The sequence below is a fragment of the Macaca nemestrina genome, chromosome 16 (assembly GCF_043159975.1).
Source record: "Macaca nemestrina isolate mMacNem1 chromosome 16, mMacNem.hap1, whole genome shotgun sequence".
NCBI classification, from domain to species: domain Eukaryota; kingdom Metazoa; phylum Chordata; class Mammalia; order Primates; family Cercopithecidae; genus Macaca; species Macaca nemestrina.
This window is the reverse complement of record NC_092140.1, coordinates 47,842,439-47,862,511: the sequence shown is the minus strand read 5'-3', so window position 1 is coordinate 47,862,511 and position 20,073 is coordinate 47,842,439.

The window sequence follows — 20,073 nt, the reverse complement described above, 5'->3', positions numbered from 1 at the left end:
TGAAACTAAATATATTTTTCTTGACTTGGTGAAATGCTTCCTTAACTACATTTTTAGAATGCTTTTTTCCTGAGAATAAAACATTTCAGTGTACAATTTGCTTCGTATAAAAACAAAAAAGGTATTTTTAAACTATAACTTTTACAAAATAAAGTTTAACATTGTATAGAAAGATGGAACTTCTTTAATTTTAGTAATGTGGTCTCTAAATACAGTAAATCTGCAATAATTTTAAGTTAACTGCTTTGACGCAATTGGTGTGAATCTTTCCAGAAACAATATAAACACCAAATGTTGGAAAATGACTTATGAGTTTTGTCATTTGTAATTAAACAAAAAAGGAAAATGTGCTTGGAATAAAAATGAATAGTTTATGTCAATTCTATTACAATGAAATTCAATTATGAATTTTAAAAATGGCACTTTCTTTTCATTGCCATTTCCATAACTCTATCCAGGGCATCTTTTCTCTAACCTGGACTTAACTCCAGCTGCCTGCACTCTATACACTCCATCTTAGCAACAAAGTGCTACTACATTGATTTGATTTCTACACACAGATCCAGTCACGTCAATCTCTTATATAGCAAGTATAGATTATACATGATCTAGAGAATCGAATAACATTTTTCATTGTTCTGATAATGAAGTCTATTTATAAAATACACCAGTTCAAGTTTTCATCCTTCCCCTTTTGATATCCAAACACAGCTTATTCTCTAGTCTAATTGTATTAATCACAGATTTCCAAACAAAATCTTTGATTTCTCCAGCCGTCAATATTCTTACTTTATTCAAGACACATCTATACACTTTTACTCATTTGGGAAAACTTTTATTATTTATCTACTGTCATGTAATCTTTCCATCCAATTAATAAGCTTCTATTAATATTTCCCATAAACCACTTTTATAGTTGAATTGTGCTCTTTCCATCAAAAAAAAAAAAAAAAAAGATATAAGGGATGTTGTAGTCTTAACCCCCAGTACCTTGTTTGGAAATAGGAATAGGGTCTTTACAGACATACTTAAATTCCGATGAGGTGATACTGGAGTAGGATAGGCCCCTAAGCCAATATGACTGGCGTCCTTATAAAAGAAGACACAAAGACCACAAGGAGAACACCAAATGAGGGCAACGGCAGAGACTGAAGTTAGGCAAATGCCAGCAAAAGGACATTAAAGATTGCCAGCAATCTTTCAGGAGCTAGGAAGAGGCAAGTAAAAGATCTCTCTAAGGGTTCAGAGTGAAGGTGGCCTTGTCAATGCCTTGATTTAGGGATTCTAGACTCCAGAATTATAAAACAACGAAATGCTGCTGTTTGTGTGACTTTTTAAAGGAAGCCCTAGGGAATTAGTGCAGCCACTGAGTAGACTCCCTGTTATTTTATAAGTATTCATGGATATCCCTTCCCTTTTTCTCCTTCTCTCCCCATCCTCCTATTTCAACACAGTGGTATATCATTTTCTTTCTTCCCATTATAAACCAAATACAGGTAAGAACTTTACCTTATCTTTAACTGTATAACTCATTTTTGAAACTTCTTTAGTGACTTAACAATAATTGTTACTAATTAAAACAAATGAAAACATTCTGAGACAATATTATGATTTAACATTCCTTACAAGTGCATCCCAATGCTTCAGGCAAACACCTGAAAATATTTACCAAGTATTTCTGATTTCTTAAATATTTTCTGCATATCATATGGCATACAAAATCATATACTTTCTTACAAATGGTTAGTTTCAAGGCCTATCTAACTTAAAACATACAAATGCAAAGATAAATATTCAGTCAATTGTATAGATATTAACATAAGTAAACATGCAGTGGTTCTAAAGCACTTCTATTTAACATTTAGAATATATGAGTATCAAGTGGGTAACTGAGAAACAATTAATTGCACATATCTATGCATGTATATGCTTTATATGTATATAAAGGAGGGAAAATAGAATATTAAACCATCATATATCTGTTACTCAATTTGAAAATTATCATCTCAAGACCAGTTTTATTCATGTATGCATCCACAACTTCCTTCACACTCTAACAAATTATAAAAATGTGTGTTTCTTTTAATTGTTTACATTTTCTCTCATCAATCTATTATCCTGCATCTGGTGATTTTTCTACCTGTTAGATGCCCAGATAACATTTCTTATAAGTCAATTTAGAATATCGGTCAGAATATTTCTGATTGGAATATTCTAAAATGTCTGTATAAGAATATTGAGAGGTAAGACTTGAAAGGCAGTAATTAAGAGAACTTTTTTTTGAGATACAGTCTCCCTTTGTCACCCAGTCTGGAGCGCAGTGGCATGATCTCAGTTCACTGCAACCTCCACCCCCGGGGTCAAATGAGTCTCCTACCTCAGCCTCCCAAGCAGGTGGGATAACAGGCACGTGCCACCACGCCCGGCTAATTTTTGTATTTTTGTAGAGATGGGGTTCACCATGTTGGGCAGGCTAGTCTCAAACTCCTAGCCTCAAGTGATTCACCCACCTCAGGCTCCCAAAGTGTTGGGATTACAGGAGTGAGCCACCACATCTGACCTAATTAAGAAAACTTTGAAAGCCAGCAGATCTCAATGTGTTCTGTTTTGGGGCATAAAATGAGGCAAGGGGTGTTGATTTTCATTTAGTTATAAACAAATAAAGAGCCCAAAATTTGTAGGTGTAAAATAAAAGATTGAAAACCTTTAAAAATTTAAATGGTTCTAAGATAGCTGCTGTAGTCCCCACTTTCCAAGCTGGTCATTAAGCCTAAACTGATCCCCATATTTTACTAATCTGGTGTCACTTTCAGGGAAAGGGGATCAGGAAAAGTCTAGGAGTCCACGTAGGATGAAAGTTTGAACAGGGGAGTGGTGCCAAATTTCACAGGAGAGGATGAATGATAAAGAACAGGACTTTGAGTATCTGCACTCTCACTGTCAATAAGGTGCTCGTAAATAAGAAAATTAATGTGAAACAGATGAAGGGTCTTCACAAGAGTTAAGCAATTCAGGCATCATAAAAAATGTGACTGATATTTTGGAAAGAAAGCACCATATAACATTCTTTATTTCCAATGCATTTATTTAAAAAGTTTTTTTTTTTGGCATAATACGCAAATTCTAAACTCTCAGCTTAAAGCTATAATTGCAAACTTAAATAAAATTTTAATTAAAAAAATTAAAGTTAATTCAATATTTCAGAATCTTGGCTTTATGATATATCATCTCATGAGGGAAACAGATTTTAAACAAATAATCAAGGAAACATGTAATTTCAGATAATGAAAATAAGTCATCAAAATGAAGAGTTTGATAGTAACTTGAGGGAGGACTATTTGACTTAGAATTGGTTACACTCATCTCTGAGGAAGTAACTTTGAACAGAGATGCAAATGACAAGAGGGAGTGAAGCACAACGATTTCTGGAGGAATAGCTTTACACACAAAGAGAATAGTGAGAACAAGGCCCCTAAGATCAAGTTTGGCTATAGAAGGAGCAGAAGGAGGGAAGAAAAGAATGCAGAGTGTTGAAATCAAGGGCCTTGACAGGGTATTAGGTAAAGTCAAGTAGATTGTAAAAGGAGTCCCACTTCCAAATTCTTTTGGAAGCCACTTGCAGGGTTTAGAACAGTGGAGCAATATGAACTACTTTCAAGTTTTATAGGAACACACTGTCACCTTCCTGAATTGACTTTACGTTGTTGGAAAAGTAGGTGCAGGAAGACAAGTTTAGCTATTGAAGCAATTCTCAGAGACGTAAGGGTGTTTTAGGCTAGGATAGTGTGTTAGGGTTCTCTAGAGGGACAGAACTAACAAGACAGACTTACATAAGAAGTGGAGTTTATTAAGGAGTATTGACTCACACAGTCGCAAGGTGACATCCCACAATAGGCAGTCTGCAAGCTGAGGAGCAAGGAAACCAGTCTGAGTCCCAAAATGCCAAAAATAAAGAAGCCGACAGTGCAGCCTTCAGTATGTGGCCAAAGGCCCAAGAGCTCCTTGCAAATCGCTGGTATAAGTCCATGAGTCCAAAAGCTGAAGAAATTGGAGTCTGATGTTTGAGAGCAGGAAGCATCTAGCATGGGAGAAAGATGAAGACCAGAAGACTCAGCAAGTCCAGTCCTTCCCTATTCTTCTGCCTGCTTTTATTCTAGCTGCACTGGCAACTGATTGGATAGTGCTCACCCAGATTGAGGATGGGTCTGCCTCTCCCAGTCAACTGACTCAAAAGTTAATCTCCTTTGGCAACACCCTCATAGACACACCCAGGAACAATACTTTGTATGTTCAGTCCAATCAAGTTGACAATATTAACTATCACAAGTCCACCCCTTGTCCACTTGAACCCATACACATCCTCTGAAATCATACATAATCTTCAAATAAAGTCAATAATAAGGTCATAATTATGCCTAGCATAATACAAATATCCTTCGTACAACTGGAAGCACACTAATCCTTAACCTAAATACTATTGCATAAAGTTAACAACACTTTTATTTTTATTTTTATTTTTTATTATACTTTAAGTTCTAAGATACATGTGCACAACATGCAGATTTTTTACATATATATACTTGTGCCATGTTGGCATGCTGTACCCATCAACTCATCAGCACCCATCAACTCATCATTTACATCAGGAATAACTCCCAATGCCATTCCTCCCCTCTCCCCACTTCCCATAATAGGCCCCAGTGTGTGATGTTCCCCTTCCAGAGTCCAAGTGATCTCATTGTTCAATTCCCACCTATGAGTGAGAACATGTGGTGTTTGGTTTTCTGTTCTTGCGATAGTTTTCTGAGAATGATGGTTTCCAGCTGCATCCATGTCCCTGCAAAGGACACAAACTCATCCTGTTTTTATGGCTGCATGGTATTCCATGGTGTATATGTGCCACATTTTCTTAATCCAATCTGTCACTGATGGACATTTGGGTTGATTCCAAGTCTTTGCTGTTGTGAATAGTGCCACAATAAACATACATGTGCATGTGTCTTTATAGCAGCATGATTTATAATCCTTTGGGTATACACCCAGTAATGGGATGGCTGGGTCATATGATATTTCTAGTTCTAGATCCTTGAGGAATCGCCATACTGTTTTCCACAATGGTTGAACCAGTTTACAATTTCTCCAAATCCTCTCCAGCACCTGTTGTTTCCTGACTTTTTAGTGATTGCCATTCTAACTGGTGTGAGATGGTATCTCATTGTGCTTTTGATTTGCATTTCTCTGATGGCCAGTGCTGATGAGCATTTTTTCATGTGTCTGTTGGCTGTATGCATGTCTTCTTTTAAGAAATGTCTGTTCATATCCTTTGCCCACTTTTTGATGGGGTTGTTTGTTTTTTTCTCATAAATTTGTTTGAGTTTTTGTAGGTTCTGGATATTAGCCCTTTGTCAGAGGAGTAGATTGCAAAAATTTTCTCCCATTCTGTAGGTTGCCTGTTCACTCTGATGGTAGTTTCTTTTGCTGTGCAGAAGTTCTTTAGTTTAATTAGATCCCATTTGTCAATTTTGGCTTTTGTTGCCATTGCTTTTGGTGTTTTAGAGATGAAGTCTTTGCCCATGCCTATGTCCTGAATGGTATTACCTAGGTTTTCTTCTAGGGTTTTTATGGTTTTAGGTCTAACATTTAAGACTTTAATCCATCTTGAATTAATTATCATATAAGGAGTAAGGAAAGGATCCAGTTTCAGCTTTCTACTTATGGCTAGCCAATTTTCCCAGCACCATTTATTAAATAGGGAATCCTTTCCCCATTTCTTGTTTTTCTCAGGTTTGTCAAAGATCAGATGGCTGTAGATGTGTGGTATTATTTCTGAGGGCTCTGTTCTGTTCCATAAGTCTATATCTCTGTTTTTGTACCAGTATCATGCTGTTTTGGTTACTGTAGCCTTGTAGTATAGTTTGAAGTCAGGTAGCATGATGCCTCCAGCTTTGTTCTTTTGACTTAGGATTGTCTTGGCAATGAGGGCTCTTTTGTGATTGCATATAAACTTTAAAGCAGTTTTTTTCCAATTCTGTGAAGAAAGTCATTGGTAGCTTGATGGAAATGGCATTGAATAATACATTATCTTGGGCAGTATGGCCATTTTCACAAAATTGATTCTTCCTCTCCATGAGCATGGTATGTTCTTCCATTTGTTTGTGTCCTCTTTTATTTCACTGAGCAGTGGTTTGTAATTCTCCTTGAAAAGGTCCTTTATATCCCTTGTAAGTTGGATTCCTAGGTATTTTATTCTCTTTGAAGCAATTGTGAATGGAAATCCATCCATAATTGGGCTTTCTGTTTGTCTGTTACTGGTGTATCAGAATGCTTGTGATTTTTGCACATTAATTTTGTATCCTGAGACTTTGCTGAAGTTGCTTATCAGATTAAGGAGCTTTTGGGCTGAGACAGTGGGGTTTTCTAAATATACAATCATGTCATCTGAAAACAGGGACAATTTGACTTCTTCTTTTCCTAACTGAATACTCTTGATTTCTTTCTCTTGCCTGATTGCCCTAGCCAGAACTTCCAACACTATGTTGAATAGGAGTGGTGAGAGAGGGCATCCCTGTCTTGTGCCAGTTGTCAAAGGGAATTTTTCCAGTTTTTGCCCATTCAGTATGATATTGGCTGTGGGTTTGTCATAAATAACTCTTATTATTTTGAGATACGTTCCATCAATACCGAATTTATTGAGAATTTTTAGCATGAAGGGCTGTTGAATTTTGTCAAAAGCCTTTTCTGCATCTATTGAGATAATCATGTGGGTTTTGTTTTTGGTTCTGTTTATATGCTGGATTATGTTTATTGATTTGTGTATGTTGAACCAGCCTTGCCTCCCAGGGATGAAACCCACTTGATCATGGTGGATAAACTTTTTGATGTGCTGCTGAATTTGGTTTGCCAGTATTTTATTGAGGATTTTTGCATCGATGTTCATCAGGGATATTGGTCTAAAATTCTCTTTTTTTGTTGTGTCTCTGCCAGGCTTTGGTATCAGGATGATGTTGGCCTCATAAAATGAATTAGGGAGGATTCCCTCTTTTTCTATTGATTGGAATAGTTTCAGAAGGAATGGAACCAACTCCTCCTTGTACCTCTGGTAGAATTCAGCTGTGAATCCATCTGGTCCTGGACTTTGTTTGGTTGGTAGGCTATTAATTATTGCCTCAATTTCAGAGTCTGCTATTGGTCTATTCAGGGATTCAACTTCTTCCTGGTTTAGTCTTGGAAGAGTGTAAGTGTCCAGGAAATTATCCATTTCTTCTAGATTTTCCAGTTTATTTACATAGAGGTGTTTATAGTATTCTCTGATGGTAGTTTGTATTTCTGTGGAGTCGGTGGTGATATCCCCTTTATCATTTTTATTTGCGTCTATTTGATTCTTCTCTCTTTTCTTCTTTATTAGTCTTGCTAGCGGTCTGTCAATTTTGTTGATCTTTTCAAAAAACCAACTCCTGGATTCATTGATTTTTTGGAGGGTTTTTTTGTGTCTCTATCTCCTTCAGTTCTGCTCTGATCTTAGTTATTTCTTGCCATCTGCTAGCTTTCGATTGTGTTTGCTCTTGCTTCTCTAGTTCTTTTAATTGCGATGTTAGAGTGTCAATTTTACATCTTTCCTGCTTTCTCTTGTGGGCATTTAGTGCTATAAATTTCCCTCTACACACTGCTTTAAATGTGTCTCAGAGATTCTGGTATGTTGTATCTTTCTTCTCATTGGTTTCAAAGAACATTTGTTTCTGCCTTCATTTCGTTATGTACTCGGTAGTCATTCAGGAGCAGGTTGTTCAGTTTCCATGTAGTTGACCGGTTTTGATTGAGTTTCTTAGTCCTGAGTTCTAGTTTGATTGCCCTTGGTCTGAGAGACAGTCTGTTATAATTTTTGTTCTTTTACATTTGCTGAGGAGTGCTTTATATCCAACTATGTGGTCAATTTTGGAATAAGTGTGATGTGGTGCTGAGAAGAATGTATATTCTGTTGATCTGTGGTGGAGAGTTCTGTAGATGTCTATTAGGTCCACTTGGTGCAGAGTTGAGTTCAATTCCTGGATATCCTTGTTAATTTTCTGTCTCGTTGATCTGTCTAATGTTGACAGTGGAGTGTTGAAGTCTCCCATTATTATTGTATGGGAGTCTAAGTCTCTTTGTAAATCTCTAAGGACTTGCTTTATGATGTGGGTGCTCCTGTATTGGATGCATATATATTTAGGATAGTTAGCTCTTCCTGTTGCATTGATCCTTTTACCATTATATAATGGCCTTCTTTGTGTCTTTTGATCTTTGATGGTTTAAAGTCTATTTTATCAGAGACTAGTATTGCAACCCCTGCTTTATTTTGTTCTCCATTTGCTTGGTAAATCTTCCTCCATCCCTTTATTTTGAGCCTATGTATGTCTCTGCATGTGAGATGGGTCTCCTGAATACAGCAGACTGATGGGTCTTGACTCTTTATCCAATTTGCCAGTCTGTGTCTTTTAATTAGAGCATTTAGTCCATTTACATTTAAGGTTAATATTGTTATATGTGAACTTGATCCTGTCATTGTGATATTAGCTGGTTATTTTGCTCGTTAGCTGATGCAGTTTCTTCCTAGCAACAATGGTCTTTACATTTTGGCATGTTTTTGCAATGGCTGGTACCCGTTGTTCCTTTCCATGTTTCATGCTTCCTTCAGGATCTCTTGTAGGGCAGGCCTGGTGATGACAAAATCTCTAAGCATTTGCTTGTCTGTAAAGGATTTTATTTCTCCATCACTGATGAAACTTAGTTTGGCTGGATATGAAATTCTGGGTTTAAAATTCTTTTCTTTAAGAATGTTGAATATTGGCCCCCATCTCTTCTGGCTTGGAGAGTTTCTGCTGAGAGGTCTGCTGTTAGTCTGATGGACTTCCCTTTGTGAGTAAGCCGACCTTTCTCTCTGGCTGCCCTTAAGATTTTTTCCTTCATTTCAACTTCGGTGAATCTGGCAATTATGTGTCTTGGAGTTGCTCTTCTCGAGGAGTATCTTTGTGGCTTTCTTTGTATTTCCTGAATTTAAATGTTGGCCTGCCTTATTAGGTTGGGGAAGTTCTCCTGGATGATATCCTGAAGAGTGTTTTCCAACTTGGTTCCATTTTCCCCCTCACCTTCAGGCACACCTATCAGATGTAGATTTGGTCTTTTCACATAATCCCACATTTCTCGGAGGCTTTGTTCACTTCTTTTTCCTTTTTTTTCTCTTGATTTCTCTTCTCCCTTTATTTCATTCATTTGATCTTCAATCATTGATACTCTTTCTTCCAGTTGATCAAGTGGTTACTGAATTTTGTGCATTTGCCACGTATTTCTCGTGTCATGGTTTTTATCTCTATCAATTCATTTATGGCCTTCTCTGCAATGATTATTCTAGTTATCCATGCTTCCATTCTTTTTTCAAGATTTTTAGTTTCTTTGCACTGGGTATGTAGTTCCTCCTTTAGCTCTGAGAAATTTGATCGACTGAAGACTTCTTCTCTCAACTCGTCAAAGTCATTCTCCCTCCAGCTTTGATCTGCTGCTGTTGATAAGCTGTATTCCTTTGGAGGGGGAGATGCGCTCTTATTTTTTGAATTTCCAGCTTTTCTGCCCTGCTTTTTCACCATCTTTGTGGTTTTATCTGCCTTTGTTCTTTGATGCTGGTGATGTACTGATGGGGCTTTGGTGTGTGTGTCCTTTCTGTTTGTTAGTTTTCCTTCTAACAGTCAGGCCCCTCAGCTGTAGGTCTGTTGGAGATTGCTTGAGGTCCACTCCAGACCCTGTTTGCCTGGGTATCAGCAGCAGAGGCTGCAGAAGATAGAATATTGCTGAACAGCAAGTGCTGCTGTCTGATTCTTGCTCTGGAAGCTTCGTCTCAGGGGTGTATCCTGCTGTGTGAGTTGTGAGGTGTCGGTTTGCACCTAGTGGGGGATGTCTCCCAGGTAGGCTACTCAGGGGTCAGGGACCCACTTGAGCAGGCAGTCTGTCCATTCTCAGATCTCAACCTCCATGCTGGGAGATCCACTGTTCTCTTCAAAGCTGTCAGACAGGGTCATTAACATCTGCAGAGGTTTCTGCTGCTTTTTGTTAACTATGCCCAGTCCCCAGAGGTGGAGTCTACAGAGACAGGCAGGCCTCCTTGAGCTGTGGTGGGCTCCACCTAATTCGAGCTTCCCAGAGGCTTTGTTAACCTACTTAAGCCTCAGCAATGGCAGGCGGCCCTCCTCAGCCTTGCTGCTGCCTTATAGTTAGACCTCAGACTGCTGTGCTAGCAATGAGGGAGGCTCCATGGGCATGGGACCCTCCAGGCCAGGTGTGTGATATAATCTCCTTTTGTGCCGTTTGCTAAGGCCCTTGGTAAAGTGCAGTATTTGGGTGAGAGTTACCCGATTTTCCAGGTGTTATGTGACTCAGTTTCCCTTGGCTAGGAAAAGGGATTCCCCTCCCCCTTGCACTTCCCAGGTGAGGTTCAGCTCTCGCTGGTCAGGCTGCACCAGCTGACCAGCACCGATTGTCCAGCACTCCCCAGTGAGATGAACACGGTACCTCAGTTGAAAATGCAGAAATCACCCGTCTTTTGTGTCGCTCGCACTGGGAGCTGGAGGCTGGAACTGTTCCTATTCGGCCATCTTGCTCCCGACCAGTTAACAACACTTAAGTGCTGATATGAAGTCAATAAATCTTAGTCAAAGATAAAGGGGAAAGGAAATAAAATGTAGATATTTTCTTAGTACAAGTGTATACATGCACAAACATGTTCTTAACAAAATAAGAGGGAAATACTGATGACAATTACAGTCTTCATTTCTGCAACTGGTCACGTGGTTGTAGCTGGTATTGATGACTACTTTCTTCTAGTACCCATTTTGTATTTCCTTTACCTTCAGCAAGCACCTCAGCAGATTGTTGTTTTCTACCTGGTGAAGTGACCCAAATCTTCATTCCTGAAGGGTCTGGGCCATTTGTAATCCTGCCTGGAGAGGGGTAGTTGTAGTTTCCCTTTGATCTTAATCACGGGACACGGTAATACTAAGAGACACCCTACTGGATCTCCTGTATTCCACACTTACTCTTCCTTACCTCCATTGTGGAGTAGTAAACAGATTTCATCCTTGTTAGTCCCCAACACTGTAACTCTCTTCTTAGCCTGTTGATTTGAAGGTAGGAGGATCTCAAAGTGGCCAGGTGGCAATCTCAACTTCCAATTGAATGGAATCGTTGGCATTCCTCCCTCTGGATCTAAGACCTCTAGGCCAGCAGAAACTAATGTCATGGAAACAGGAAGCAAAAGTTTTGTTAGTCGATCACTAGGGGTGATAGTGAGTGGTGCCACTTCCACTCCTTGATTCCTGGACCTGTGAATCCTGGCTATGGGAGAATCAGTACCATATATTGGATACTGATTCAGAGCATACACAGTCTTCTGGAGAACTTTGCCCCAGCACTGCAAAGTATTGTCATTTAGTTGGCATTGTAATTGTGACTTCAAAAGGCCATTCCACCATTCTATCAATCCAACTGCTTCAGGACAATGAGTAACATGGTAAGACCAGTGAATTACATGAGCATGAGCCTACTGCCACACTTCTTTAGCCATAAAGTAACTGCCTTGGTCAGAGGCAATAATATGTGAAATACCATGACAGTGGATAAAGCATTCTGTGAGTCCATGGCAGGAGCATTGCATGCAGGATAGGAAAACCCATATCCGGAGCAACTCTCTGTTCCTGTGAGGACAAACTGCTGCCCTTTCCATGACAGAAGAAGTTAAATATAATCAACCTGCCACCAAGCAGCTGATTGATCACCCGAGGAATGGTGTCATACTGAGGACTCAGTGTTGGTCTCAGCTGCTGGAAAACTGGACACTCAGCAGTGCTGTAGCCAGGTCAGCCTTGGTAAATGGAAGTCCATGTTGCTAAGCCCATGTGTAACCTCCATCCCTGGCACCATGGCCACTTTGTTCATAGGCCCATTGGGTGATGACAGGAGTGGCTGGGGAATGAGTCTGAGTGGTGCTCATAGAATAAGTCTTCCTATTCCGTGTTTATTAAAATCTTCTCTGCTGAGGTCACCCGTTGGTGAGCACTCACATGGGATACAAATATCTTCACAGTTTTTGACCACTCAGAGAGGTCCACCCACATGCCTCTTCTCCAAATTTTGTCACCAATTTTCCAATCATGCTTATTCCAAGTCCCTGACCAACCAGTCAAACCATTGGCTATATTGATGTACGATTATATGAGTCAGCATATAATCGCACATCTGGCCATTCCTCCTTTATTGCAAAGTGCACAAATAGATGCACTGCTCAAAGTTCTGCCCACTGGGAAGATTTCTCTTTGCCACTGTCCTTCAGGAATATCCTAGAGAGGGGCTGTAATGCACTTGAAAGTGCACTTTTGAGTGGTGCCTGCATATGATGCAGAACCATCTGTAAACCAGGCCCTAGTCTTCTCTTCTGTTGACTGATCATAGGAAACTCCCCATGAGGACATTGATGCAGGCTGGGGGAAAGAAGACAGGGTGGCAGGAGTGGGGATCATGGGCATTTGAGCCACTTCCTCATGTAACTTACTTGTGCCTTCAGGACCTGCTCAAGCCTGATCACGTATATAACACTTCCATTTGATGATGGAATGCTGCTGTGTGCACCCAATGTTATGGCTGGATGGGTCACAAAGCAACCAGTTCATGATAGGCAGTTCAAGTCACATGGTGACTTGATGACCCACAGTCAAACGTTCAGTTTCTACCAAAGCCCAGTAACAGACCAAAAGCTGTCTCTAAAAATAACAGTAGTTTTCTACAGAAGATGGCAGGGCCTTGCTCCCAAATCCTAGAGGCCTCCACTGTGATTCACCTATGGGGGCCTGCCAAAATCTCCAAACAGCATGGCTACCTGCCACTGACAACTCAAGGAACATTGGATCTGCTGGATCATATGGCCCAAGTAGTGGAGCAGCTTGCACAGCAGCCTGGACCTATTGCAGAGCCTTCTTCTGTTCTGTATCCTACTCAAAACTGTCAGCCTTTCAGGTCACTCAAATAAACAGGTCTGAGTAACACACCCAAATGAAGAATGTGTTGCCTCCAGAATCCAAATAGGCCCACTAGGCATTGTGTCTCTTTCTTGGTTGTAGGAGGTGCTAAATGAAGCAACTTATTCTCCACCTTAGAAGAAATATCTCAACAGGCCCCACATCATTGGACTCCCTAGAAATGTTACTGAGGTAGAAATTCCCTGCATTTTAGTTGGATTTATTTTCCATTCCCATACATTGTTAATGGCATGGGTAATTCCTGTACATTTCATCAGATTTATTTCCCATTTCCCCATACATTGGGAAGATGCAAATGTCTTACCAATAAGTTTAATGTGTTTGCTATTTCTAGTTCATTGGCTTCAGTCAGCATAATGCCATCAGTGTAATGGACCTGGGTGGTATCTTGTGGAAGAGAAAAGCAATCAAGGTCCCTGTAAACAAGATTATGACACAAAGTCGGAGAGTTGGTATACCCCTGAGGTAGGACAATAAAGGTATATTGTTAGCCTTGCCAACTGAAGGCAAATTGCTTCTGGTGGGCATTATAGACAGAAATGGAGAAAAAGGCATTTGCCAAGTCAGTGCCTCCATACCAGGTACCAAGTGATGTGTTAATTTGTTCAAGCAATGAGACCATATCTGGTATAGCAGCTGCAAATTGAGTCACCGCTTGGTTAAGCTTATGGTGGCAATAATCCATTGTCATTCTCCAAGATCCATCTGTCTTCTGCACAGGCCAAATAGGAGTGTTGAATGGGGATGTGGTAGGAATCACCACCCCTGCAACTTTCAAGTCCTTGGTGGTAGCACTAATCTTTGCAATCCCTCCAGATATGTGATATTGTTTTTGATTTACTATTTTTCTAAGTAGAGGCAGCTTTAATGGCTTCCATTTGGTTTTTCCCACCATAATAGCCCTCACCCATTCATAATTGCCTCTGATGATTGAATGCCATCACTTGACCCCTGCCACCAATCAGGGAACCAATGTGGGGATTCTGCCAACTGCTAAGTATGTCTATGCTAATTAGGCATTCTGGCACTAGGGAAATGACTACAGGATAAGTCCAGGGACCCACTGAAAGTTGGACCTGAGCTAAAACTTCATTAATTACTTGACCTTCATAAGCCCCTACTTTAACTGGAGGACCACAGTGACATTTTGGGTCCCCGGAATCAATATCAGCTCAGAGCCAGTGTCAAGTAGTCCCAAAAAGTTCTGATCATTTACCTTTCCCAATGCACAGTTACCCTGGTCAAAGGCTGGAGGTTTCCTTGGGAAGGATTGGAAAAGATTAGCAGTATAAATTGTTGGTAATGGAGCGGGGTCCTTCTTTAAGGGATCCAGCCTCCCCTTCATTCAAAGGGTTTTGGGTGTGTAAACTGGTTCATTTCTGGAAATTGAGGTCCTATGATTCTCAATTTTTTAGTTGAAATTAGCCTTTTTTCCACTTGACCTGGAAGTTCTCTGCTTATACAAATTAAGTAAGAATGCAGTGGGATTCCTATCAATTTCACTTCTAGGAACACTGTGATTAATTAGCCAATGCCAGAGCTCTACATGAGTCAGACTATTGTGATTGCTGCCTTGCCTCTGCTGTTCATCACAATAACTATGCCCACATTGCCTCTGATGATTGAATGCCATCACTTGACCCCTGCCACCTCAGGATCCAATTATTCCCATTGCATTTAAATTTTCTAATTGAGTGACTGCAATTCCCACTGTCAGATCTGGCATACAGAGAGGAGCAATCACAGAGCTCTTCAAGGATGCAGGTGCTCCCCTCACAAATCTATTTCACAAAGTGTTGGCAAAGGGTGTGTCTCTTGGACCATCTCAGCTGGGATGAGTAGATCTAAGGTCACTAATCCACTCTAGCATTCCAATCTTCCCAAGCCTTTGGATCCCTTCCTCTACCTTAAACCAAGAGAGATCAGGCATTTCCAGCACCCTCACAGTGGGCCATTTTTCAATTCCTATTTCAGCTAATCAAGCAAATAAACTATTAGAACCTTTTTTAATTTTGTTTGGTTTTTGTGATGGAGTTTCACTCTTGTTGCCCAGGCTGGAGTGCAATGGGGTGATCTCAGCTCACTGCAACCTCTGCCTCTCAGGTATTAGAATCTTTCTTAACTCCTTGAGCTGCAACATTAAATGCAGGATCTATGCTTTGTGGGCCCATATCAACAAATTCAGCCTGATTCAACTTTATGCTCCTTTCACCATTATTCCACATTCTTAATATTCAGTCCATGCCTGTTATCCAGATTTCTGCTTATATAAATTAGAAAACTCAAGCAGTTCTTTTTGAGTATAGGACACATCCTCATGGGTCACACTCTGAACCTCACCTCTAGGGTCCTGCCAGAACTTGAGTCTAGTTATAGGTCTAGAAGCAAACAGGGGTGTTGGGGGTGGGTCCTGAAGAGAATCAGCATTGTCTTACCTGGCCACTGCTTCAGGGGAGTCTATCACAGTTGACTCAAGCAGTGCATGGTTAATCTCCTCAGACAAAGGTGGAAAGACTGATGGCACATGGGTGGAGGAGGAAATGTTGCCACCACTGGGAGTGGGAAAGCTCTTTCCTCTGGCAGAAAAAGCTCATCAGAGTTTACAAGCTCTGTGATTCTAGCTTCATCAGGGTCCTCCCAAACATCCCCATTCCAAGTTGCAGGGTCTCATTCTTTTCCAGTCAATGCCCTCACTTTAGTGAGACAGCTGATGTGACTGAGTGTGCACCTGTCATTGCAGGTCAGCCACTCTCTTGATGAGAAGTTGTATCTGATTTTCCACAATTTCAGCCCTTTGTCTATAGGAGATAAGACTTTCACTCAGGGTAATCTTAGAAAACTTGAGGCTCAGTATGTGCTCCTGAAACCAGGAGTTAGAATCCCTAAGTTCACCATTTTCTTTTGTCACTTTGTCTGGTGAACTTAGGAGCAACCAACCAACTTCATTTTATCCCTTGGTTCTCCACATGTGGCCAAAGGTATTACGTATAGAGTCACTAAACTCTTTGCCTCTCATGAGTGGTGAATCAGGAGTTTCAAATGCATTTATTTTGCGTAATTCTCTAAACAGTTCACACCAAGAACTATTGGTGTTTTCCATACTATTAGAAGTAGAGTCTTTAGCATTTTGGGGTTTAATCATATTAAGCAGCCAATCCCAGAAGCTCTAGAACCACCTAAGGAAATTCATCCTTAAAATTCTGTTCCTCTAGAACTTCTCCTGTTACCAAAATCTGTATTAGTCAGGGTTCTCTAGAGGGACAGAACTAATGGGATAGACGTATATATGAAGGGGTGTTTATTAAGGTGTACTGACTCACACAATTACAAGGTGAGTCCCACAATAGACCGTCTACAAGCTGAGGAGCAAGGAAGCCAGTCAAAGTTCCAAAACCTCAAAAGTAGGGAAGCCGACAATGCAGCCTTCAGTCTGTGGCCAAAGGCCCAAGAGCCCCTGGCAAACCACTGGTGTAAGTCCAAGGGTCCAAAAACTGAAGAAATTGGAGTCCAATATTTAAGGGCAGGAAGCATCCAGCACAGGAGAATGATGAAGGCCAGAAGAGTCATCAAGTCCAGTCCTTCCACATTCTTCTGACTGCTTTTATTCTAGCTGCACTGTCAGCTGATTAGACGGTGCCCACTCAGATTGAGGGTGGGTCTGTCTCTCCCTGTCCATTGACTCAAATGTTAATCTCCTTTGGCAACACCCTCATAGACACACCCAGGAACAATACTTTGCAACCTTTAATCCACTCAAGTTGACACTCGATATTAACCATCACAGATAGCTAGTTAAATTACTGGATCCCAGGTATATATTGAAGGGAAAGTGTAACCACCCAATGGGTCCATCCTGTTCACTGCCTGCACAGAGCCGATTCATCAAGACAGGGGAATTGAAATAGAGAACAAGTAATTCATGGAGAGCCAGCTGTGTGGGAGACCAAAGTTTTATATTTACTCAAATCAGTATCCTCAAGCTTTTCGGGAGCAGAGTTTTTAAGGACAACTTGGCGGTTGTGGGGAGTCCAGTGAGCTGAGAGTGCTGATTGGTCAGAGATGAAATCATAGAGAATCCAAGCTGTCTTCTTGTACTGAGTCAGTTTTTGGGTGGGGACCACAAGAGCAGATGAGCCAGTTTATCAGTCTGGGTTGTGCCAGCAGATCCTTCAAGTGTGGATGGATCAAAAGTCTGCAAAATATCTCAATCACTGATCTAAGGAGCAGTTTAGGGAGAGTTAGACTCTCGTAACATCCAGCTTCATGACTCTTAATCCATCATTTCTAACTCATGGCTAATGTTAGTACTACAAAGGCAGTCTAGTCCCCAGGCAAGAAAGAGGTCTGCTTTGGAAAAGGACTGTCATTGTCTTTGTTTTAAACAATAAACTAAGTTTCTCCCAAAGTTAGTTCAGCCTACGTCCAGGAATGAACAAGGACAGCTTGGAGGTTAGAAGCAAGACGGAGTCAGTTAAGTTAAATCTCTTTCTCTATCTCAGTCATAATTTTGCAAAGGTAGTTTCAAAAGTAGATGAAAATTCCTGATGGATTGCGTTTGTGTTTGAGGGAAAGAGAAGCCAAGGTTGATGACTAGGTTTTAAGCCCAAGAAACTGAGTGAAGGTGGTACCTCTACTAAAATGGGGAAGAGGGGCCAGAAGAGCTTTTTAAGAAACAATCTTTTGGTTATATTAACATTGAGAACTCTATATAAATTGAATTATTACTTAAACTATGGTGATTCTGGGATTAGACCTCAGGAGAGAAATTAGTGTTGAAATATAAAATCTTGGATTCAGAAGCACACTGAGTATATCTAAAGCTAACCTGTAATCCCTAATATTATATGCTGGTCGTTGTATTCCTTACCCTAGCATTATTGATTTAAAAATGCAATAAGATAGTTATCCATTTTCTTCCTCTGGATAAAGTGCACTGATTTCTTTTCCTTTTAAAAAATATTTGCTATCTATAAAATAAAACCAGACCATTCTTTTTATTTGAGCCTGCTTGTTGGAAGGTCTTGAATCCCTTTTTATGCCTCTTCTCTCCGAAAACAGAAAACAGATTCACAGTAAAATGTTGAGAAAAAATCAAACGTGTTTTATAAATATAGGATTTCATCTGTCACATAGCGGATACTCAGTAAACATTTTTTGTGTTCAATTAAATTTATAAGCAAAAGCAAAATATTATTATGTTAAAAAAAATCAGAAAGTTAAGTAAATCCATTTAAAATATATCCAACTCCACCCCCTAAATATACAAATATTTCATGGCTGTAATTCTTTCAAGCAGTGAACATCAAAATCACTTGGAGTGGTGTTTCAAAAGTCCATGTCCAAGTCACACTTCCCAAAACTCTGATTCAGTGTATGTGTGTGGGACTCTGGCAAGTGAATTGGGAAAAGACTGATACACACTAGATCCAAACAACTGATTTTAGCAAAGGTGGATTGGCACTGCTACTTTAACTCCTCTTACTTTTATTTCTTTCTTCTTCTAACCAAACTTTCATTTCAAGTTTCAATCTACAGATAAATTACCTTGTTTTTTAAGTTGCTTTGTCCCATACTGAGACAGTCTATTTGAAGCAATTTTGAATAATGTTGATCATTTCATTATGCATGCATTGCATAGATGAATTTATATGGGGCCATTTTTCCTTGTATTTTATTTTTATTTTTTTTTATTATTATTATACTTTAAGTTCTAGGGTACATGTGCATAACGTTCAGGTTTGTTACATATGTATACTTGTGCCATGTTGCTGTGCTGCACCCATCAACTCGTCAGCACCCATCAACTCGTCATTTACATCAGGTATAACTCCCAATGCAATCTCTCCCCCCCCTCCTCCCCATAATAGGCCCCAGTGTGTGATGTTCCCCTTCCTGAGTCCAAGTGATCTCATTGTTCAATTCCCACCTGTGAGTGAGAACATGCGGTGTTTGGTTTTCTGTTCTTGTGATAGTTTGCTAAGAATGATGGTTTCCAGCTGCATCCATGGCCCTACAAAGGACACAAACTCATCCTTTTTGATGACTGCAGAGTATTCCATGGTGTATATGTGCCACATTTTCTTAATCCAGTCTGTCACTGATGGACATTTGGGTTGATTCCAAGTCCTTGCTATTGTGAATAGTGCCGCAATAAACATACGTGTGCATGTGTCTTTATAGCAGCATAATTTATAATCCTTTGGGTATATACTCAATAATGGGATGGCTGGGTCGTATGGTACATCTAGTTCTAGATCCTTGAGGAATCGCCATACTGTTTTCCATAATGGTTGAACTAGTTTACAATCCCACCAACAGTGTAAAAGTGTTCCTATTTCTCCACATCCTCTCCAGCACCTGTTGTTTCTTGACTTTTTAATGATCGCCATTCTAACTGGTGTGAGATGGTATCTCATTGTGGTTTTGATTTGCATTTCTCTGATGGCCAGTGATGATGAGCATTTTTTCATGTGTCTGTTGGCTGTATGAATGTCTTCTTTTGAGAAATGTCTGTTCATATCCTTTGCCCACTTTTTGATAGGGTTGTTTGTTTTTTTCTTGTAAATTTGTTTGAGTTCTTTGTAGGTTCTGGATATTAGCCCTTTGTCAGATGAGTAGATTGCAAAAATTTTCTCCCATTCTGTAGGTTGCCTGTTCACTCTGATGGTAGTTTCTTTTGCTGTGCAGAAGCTCTTTAGTTTAATGAGATCCCATTTGTCAATTTTGGCTTTTGCTGCCGTTGCTTTTGGTGTTTTAGACATGAAGTCTTTGCCCATGCCTATGTCCTGAATGGTACTACCTAGGTTTTCCTCTAGGGTTTTTAAGGTATTAGGTCTAACATTTAAGTCTCTAATCCATCTTGAATTAATTTTCGTATAAGGAGTAAGGAAAGGATCCAGTTTCAGCTTTCTACTTATGGCTAGCCAATTTTCCCAGCACCATTTATTAAATAGGGAATCCTTTTCCCATTTCTCGTTTCTCTCAGGTTTGTCAAAGATCAGATGGCTGTAGATGTGTG